Consider the following 7222-nt stretch of genomic DNA (forward strand, 5'->3'; position numbering starts at 1 on the left):
CCTGGCACGATATGGTTCATGGGGTCACAAAGAGTCAGACAGGACTTAATGACTGAACAACAACAACAACAAAAAACCCTCCCACCGTAAACTAGCACACATTACATCTAAAAATTAGAAGCTGAAAGAACTCAATCACTCCACTCTCCCACCCCCTGCACACATATTGTCAGAATCCCTGCAGTCAATTAGCCGACTTCCTAGCTAGCTTGCTTCATTTCTGCCACTAAAGAAAGAAAAGCGGGGGAGGAGCCATGCTGGGAAGATGAGCGGTTAGAGCCGTTAGAGGCAGATGGGCTGTTATCGGATTCTCAGGAATGCTCAAGGCCGTACCAACGGGCGACTATGAGAGGACTGTGAGAGCAAGGGGTGAAGAGACAAGGGGGGTGCACTGAGAAATGGGTAAAAGAAGCTTTTTGGTCTACGCGGGCTGTTCTGAGCAATGCTTTGGACCTGTACACTACTTCTCAGTAAATGAGCTTTTCTTTGAATCCATATCAGTTTCAAGGAGATCTTCTTTCGCTGGGAATCAAAAGTGACAGATCGTTACACACATGCTCAGAGTGGCCCTACGTTAAACGTTGTACTTGAAAGTATACTCTGCATCTACTTCAAACAAAACTTACACTGATACCTTTTGGAGCTATCTGTTTCAAGGTGCTTCAGTTTGTAAGATAACTGACATTTAGAAAACTTCCTTGCCTCAACTGTAAAGATGATGAAGCAGAAAAAGGCAAGTTCCTTCATCGCCATCTGTCTCTGGAGAGTGACACACCCAAAGCTCGGGAATTTCATAACCCACAGCTCAAGGTAGTCTGCCTTTCATCCATTCTTTTTTCAAAAGCTGTCAATTTGGTATCAAGTGACTTAGTTTAGAATCAAGTGATTCTGCCAGTTTATTACCCAATTCCTGAAACATTTTCTGAAGCAAATCCAGTGTAATTCCTTTCTTTGCAGGTTGCTCTAATGGTCTTCTCCTCACCTCTGTTCTTGCCACTTTTCTGGTTGTCATTATAATACTAATCCAAAAAGGAAAGTGCAAACTTTCCCCCATCTATTGTGTATGTGTGTGTGTGTGTGTGTGTGTGTGTTGGTTTGTCTTTCTGTGACTTTAATACTTTTGTCTCTATGACACTCCATACTTCCAATCAACATCACAGTCCACATCTCCATAGCTACATCTCCATAGCTATAATCACCATCAGTCTGGGTCATATTACCTTTACCTTTTCTTTTGCAAAATCCGCCAATTTTCTGCACTCTTCAGTAGTAAACAGAAAACATCCCATGAAGGTCTGGTTCATTTTTCTAATTTAATTCCAATTTATTCAAAAGCACTTTCACCAAAAAATAATCTTTCAAAATAACTGTCTCCATTATCCATTTTAAACTTTCTTAGATCAGCTCCTTGTTAAGCTTTTTGCCAAGACTATATAAGTCCCTAAAACCCTTTTCTTTCTTTATTCCTTTGTAATCCCAAAAGATTTATAACTCACGAAGTGGAGTCTTATCCCACCACTTAGAATATTTCTCTCTAACTATAAATTAATTACATCCAAAAGTGATTAAGAAATGAGGTGGCTGAACTTTGTGTCCATATTACAGGCTCTGAGCTTAGATGGAAACCCCTGAATTCCCAGCCACTCACTTCATGAGCTTACTGCAAAACCCTCAGTTCCTGCAGTCTACTCATGAGGAGCGGCTGTCCAGGGTGCAAATGAGGGAAGCTCATAATTTCTCCTTTGTACAGAAAGACTTGTGCCACCCAAACTCTGCTGATCTGGCCACCAATCTCCACTGCATTGCTGTCACTGCTCCTTTGGGGACGTCTAGTTCACCACAATCCTCACCAGAAGCTCACTTTAAGCGCTCTGTTCTGGAGCTGATGTTTCCTCTCTTATCCCACCTCCAGACTCTGCATACAGGCAAAGTAGGGTACATTGATGGGCATCGGAGAGAGGGTCTGAAATGAAGGGTTCTATGTGAGGAATTTGGTACCTTCCATTGATCCTGCCATTTTCTTATGGGACCCTTTAGGGACCCTTCTACCTGAACCCTAAACTATTCTGCTGCCCTTGGATTATCTCTAGTTGTGAAGGACACCAGAACACGGGTTTCCACAGCCATTTTATGCTATCAAGGTTGTTAGTGTCTGAGAAGCTAAAACACTTAGCTGATTCTGCTGTAAAGCTGCCTTTCTGGAAAAAGATGGCACCCTTCAACTTAAATAATGAAATAATTTATTTTTTTGAGTTTCAACTGTTAATGGGTAGGAAATTCCCTTGAAATTTAATTAAAGACCTCTCCCTGGTATTTTATCTTGGCCTTCCTCCAGTGGTAATGCCATTTATCAACCACTGGGGAAAAGAAGAGAATGAAAAAACCTCTTTTACTGCAAGGAACCTGCAGTGCTATTTTTTGTGCCAGAGAAAAGAACAGGCCTAACATACTATCCTTCTCCTGCTTTTTTCCCTTCAAGTGATGGTTTTTCTTCTCAAGCTGTTACTCAGAGGTGACAAAACTCACAGTCAGAAACACGGACCTTAGCAAAAGTACATGATATGAAGATTACCAAATGAGTGGATGAGGTTTTTAGGATGCTAGAACTGAATTACATCAAATTTCCAGTTTCTTGGAGAGCAAATATGCCCTAGCACCATCTTTTCCCACTTTGCTTTTTGCTGTTCACAATTACTTTGGAAAACGTATTCTTAAAAAAGATCTGTTGACAGTTCATCACTGGAAGAGCACTGGGTAAGCAAAACTTTAGAGATAAAAAGACTAATATGGAGGGTAACTTAAGTGGGTTGGCAGTTCTCTGTGACTATAAAAAATAATAGTTGACTGAGACCTTGATCCAGAGAGGCGATTTTGAAGCCATGTCTTTAGAAGCAGCTGTGCCTGGTGACAATCATATGCAGTTGCTGTGAGGTGATCTCAATCTGTGGTTGGCAAAACATCATACCTGCTCTGTGGGGGGGAGTGCGCACACATCTACAGACACAGGAGGACTGTGTCATTTGAAATTATGGGAATTTGCTTCTTTTCTGCCACTAAATGAGAAAAAAGAACCTGGGAAAGAAATCAAGGAAATGACTTATCCATCTGAAGAAAGGAGACTACCTGAGGCTAATTCAAAAAGAAAAGAAGGGGACAGAAAAGGGAAGTCAAGATGTACATTTTAATTAAAGGGAAGGCAAAGAAATGGAATGAGAATGCAACTGCAGCTGTAATGAACTGTATTGTCTCCTGTGTCTTCCAATGCCTATCTTTCTGACAAGGCTGGAATCCTTGCTAGAATCACTTCTCTCTTTATCTTCCATTCCAAGGATGGTTTTCTTTTCATGACATTTAGTCTTGAATAAACCTCCACTCTCAATCTCCATCTTTTCTGGGAAATGACAGCCCAGGGAGGAGCCCAAGAATTTGCCTTATAACCTCCCTCTTGGAAATCTAGTATTGCACAAACAAATGTTCTGGACAGTTCGAGAACAGACTGCTAATATTTGTGGCTTTTCCAATAAAAGCATTGCCCTATTTTCTATTCTGAATACTGTAGAAAGATAATTTCCTGCCATCTCTTCTACCCTTCCAAAGAATTAACTGATACCATGAAGTGAAATGATGATCATTGTGTAACTAACAATTTTCCTGAAGTAGTATTATAAGAAAATAAAAAAATCAATGCAGTGTTTGTAACATGACAATGCCCAGCAAATGAAGGCTAAGGCTGAGGCCTTAAGAGAGGGGCCTCATGTTCAGTAACAACACTGTGCCCTGCAACAAACCTATGATTTACCTTGCGTGCCACCCCTTTTCTTTCCCTCTTTCAGACCCAAAGAGGAAAGGATGGGGTCCTGGAGACCAGCAACGGCCCCACTTTGCATTGAGAATTATCTGAGTGTTACGGCATTGCTTCTCATGAGTTGACTCAGGACGTTTTGGTTCTGTTTCAGTAACTGGCAGACGAGGGTTTCTCCTGACCTAGTGGGGGTGGGAATGGACCTACGGCCTCCAGCTTGCTGCTTTCATTATTTTTGGAAAGAGACTTCTCCAGCTTCAATCGGGGATTGAATTTGGAGATCTGGCTAACACAGAATGTAGCTTATTTAGTTTTGTTTTAGGATTTTATGCAATCACTGCAGTTTGCAAAGAAAATTATTCCTCAATGCAGTGTGTGAATCCACCCATGCAGGAATCTAGCCAATGTATTCAATAAGTCATGCATAAAACAAATTCTGTCTTAGCATGATGTGCAAAGCAGTCTTCATAGGGATGTGACAGTCCTTTTTCTGTGTAACTTTGGCAATATAAACATTTACGGTGAAAGCATTACATCTCTCCCTAGTATGTAGTCAGTATTCATACTATTCTTCCTTGCCTGCAGGAGGGAATGGGAGAGAACATGATAGGAACTTCAAATGAGTCACTGATGACTGAGTTCATCTTAACTGGACTATCAGAATATCCCAGAGCTCAGATTATTCTGTTTTGCTTCCTCTCGGTGGTGTATCTCGGTTGCTTTCTTGGCAATGGACTGATCATCATTTTGAGCATTGTGGACCCACAGCTTCATACCCCCATGTATTTCTTCATTTGTGTCCTTTTCCGCCATAGACTTTATTCTTACCAACAATGCACTTCCTGAGATCTTGGTCAACTGCTTCATCTACAGACCCACAATTCCTTACTCCAGATGTTTGGCCCAAATGTACCTTTGCTCTATTTCTGGCTGTAGCAGAGTGCCTTGTCTTGGCTATCATGGCATATGATCGCTTGGCAGCTATATGCCAGCCTTTATACTACACACAGATCATGAGTTGGAGATTATGCATTTATCTGATACCCACATCAGCGGCCCTTGCCCTGATGATGACCCTGAACAATGTGCTCTTGCAACCCACTGACTTCTGTGGCTATCGCATCATCAACCATTTTGGATGTGAGCTGCAATCTTTACTCAAACTGGCTTGCTCCAACAGTTGGTGAGCTCTTCATGCATATTTCCAGCCTCTTTGTGCTAGTCCCCCTTTGGCTTCATAGCTGTGACATACGGTCGGATAGGCCTGGCTATACTGCGATAAGCTCTACCTGTGGGCGCAGAAAAGCCTTCTCCACCTGTAGTTCTCAGCTTGCTGTGGCCAGTGTCTTTTATGGAACACTCATGATCATGTACTTGAGACCGGAAGGGAAATCCATTTCTGAAAAGGACAAGGTCATATCCTTAACATATGGGGCTCTGACCCCACGCTCAATCCTCTGATCTACATTGTGGCTGGTGTGGGTCTTCCAGGCTGTGTGGCCGTGTTCTGGAAGTTTTGTTTCCTAACGTTTCGCCAGCACCTGTGACCAGCATCTTCAGAGTGCAGGAGCACAGACAGGAGCAGTTCTCTCTGTGCCCAGGGTGATGTGGCCCTTTTGTGGGTATTTATAGAGATCTGAGGGGGGGGAAGGGGGGACTGGAGGGGGGCTTGGGTTACTGAGTGGCTGCTTGTTTTGGTGTCAGAATCTGTGTGTATCTTCCTGGGGATTAGGCAGGGTTTTTTCTTCTATTGAATTGCTAACAAGGGGCTGCTGGGGGTGATTAGCAAGTTCATTGTGTGAACTGTTCACACGTCCTGGTGGTTGAGCTGAGTTCGTTGTCCTTTTGCAGGCTGTATTTTTCAGGATTGGTAGCCAGGTTTTGTTGATTCTTAGACTCTCCTCTTTTTTATTGAAACTGTGCTGGTGTTTGTGAATCTCAATGGCTTCCCGGTATAACCTGGTATAGTGGCTGTTGGTGTTGTCCAGTATCTCTGTGTTTTCAAAAACGATTTTGTGTGCAGTGTGCTTGAGAGCATGTTCAGCTACTGCAGATTTTTCTGGCTGCTGTAGTCTGCAGTGTCTTTCGTGTTCTTTATCCTGGTATGGATGCTGCATTTTGTGGTCCCGATGTATACTTGCCCGCAACTGCATGGTATGCGGTATACTCCTGCGGCGGTGAGGGGATCCCTTTTGTCTTTTGCTGATTTTAGCACTTCTTGTACTTTTCTGGTGGGTCTGAAGATTGTTTGGAAATTGTGTTTTTCTATCAGTTTTCCCATGCGGTCTGTGACCCCTTTGATGTAGGGCAGAAACACTTTGTTGGTGGGTGGCTGTTTTTCTTCTTCAGTCGCATGTTGTTTTCTTGGTTTGAAGAAAACATGGCTCTTTTTATTTCATTCTTGAGTAGCCATTCGCTTGTAGGACCCAATTTAGGTAGTTAAGTTCAAAGTTTAAGAATTGGGTTTCGCAGATCCGATTGGCACGATCCATGAGGGTTTTGATAATGTCTCTTTTCTGACATGGGTGGTGGTTGGAGTTTTTGTGTAGGTACCGGTCTGTGTGGGTGGGTTTTCTGTAGACTTTGTGTCCTAATTTGAGGTCTGGTTTGCGTATGACCAATGTGTCTAGAAATGGAAGTTGGCCATCCACTTCTTTTTCCATGGTGAATTGTATATTGGGGTGGACGCTGTTTAGGTGGTTCAGGAACTTCTCTAGGTCTTCTTCATCCTGACTCCAAATTGCGAAGGTGTCATCCACAAATCGGAACCAGACTGTTGGGGTAACGGGTGTGGTTTCTAAAGCCCATTTTTCGAAATGTTCCATGTAGAAATTTGCTACGACTGGGCTCAGGGGCTTCCAATGGTGACAGCGTCAATCTGTTCGTAGTACTCATTGTCCCATAGGAAGTAACTGGTTGTTAGGCACTGTTGAAATAAAGCTGTGATGTCTTCTGGGAAGATCTGTTTGATGAGTGCCAGGGTGTCCCTCACTGGTACCTTGGTGAACAGGGAGACCCACGTTAGGAAACAAAACTTCCAGAACACGGCCACACAGCCCAGAAGACCCACACCAGCCATCGCATGCCGGCCGTGAAGGCCTTCAACAATACTCTGAACTACAGCCTGAGGAACACGGATCTCAAGGGGCTTTTGGAAGCTCTTTGAAAGAAAAATGTTAATGTAACATATAGATGTGCTCACCATATACCATGTACGTTCTTATTGCTGAAAATCACTGGTAAGACCCTCAAATGGAACTGCTTGCACATTACAGGGTAGCTTCAGCTCCTGCTGCATTTAACAGAACACATCAAGCCTACTGCCTGGGTTCACATAATATGCAAAGGACAAACCCAAGTTAACAAAACACAATAGCTCGGTTCACATAGTATACTATGCCAAAGAAATAACCCTAATAT

The 7222-nt window shown here is 42.9% G+C and overlaps 1 pseudogene; it reads left to right on the forward strand.

Annotated features, from left to right (window-relative positions):
• The first annotated feature begins 4405 nt into the window (after nt 1-4405).
• Nucleotides 4406-6987, forward strand: LOC148213677 (olfactory receptor 13H1-like; annotated as a pseudogene).
• Nucleotides 6988-7222: the final 235 nt, after the last annotated feature.

Source organism: Python bivittatus, unplaced genomic scaffold, assembly GCF_059951505.1.
Source record: "Python bivittatus isolate LINGU-HERP-01145 unplaced genomic scaffold, Pbiv_v1 ctg000920_np1212, whole genome shotgun sequence".
NCBI lineage: Eukaryota > Metazoa > Chordata > Lepidosauria > Squamata > Pythonidae > Python > Python bivittatus.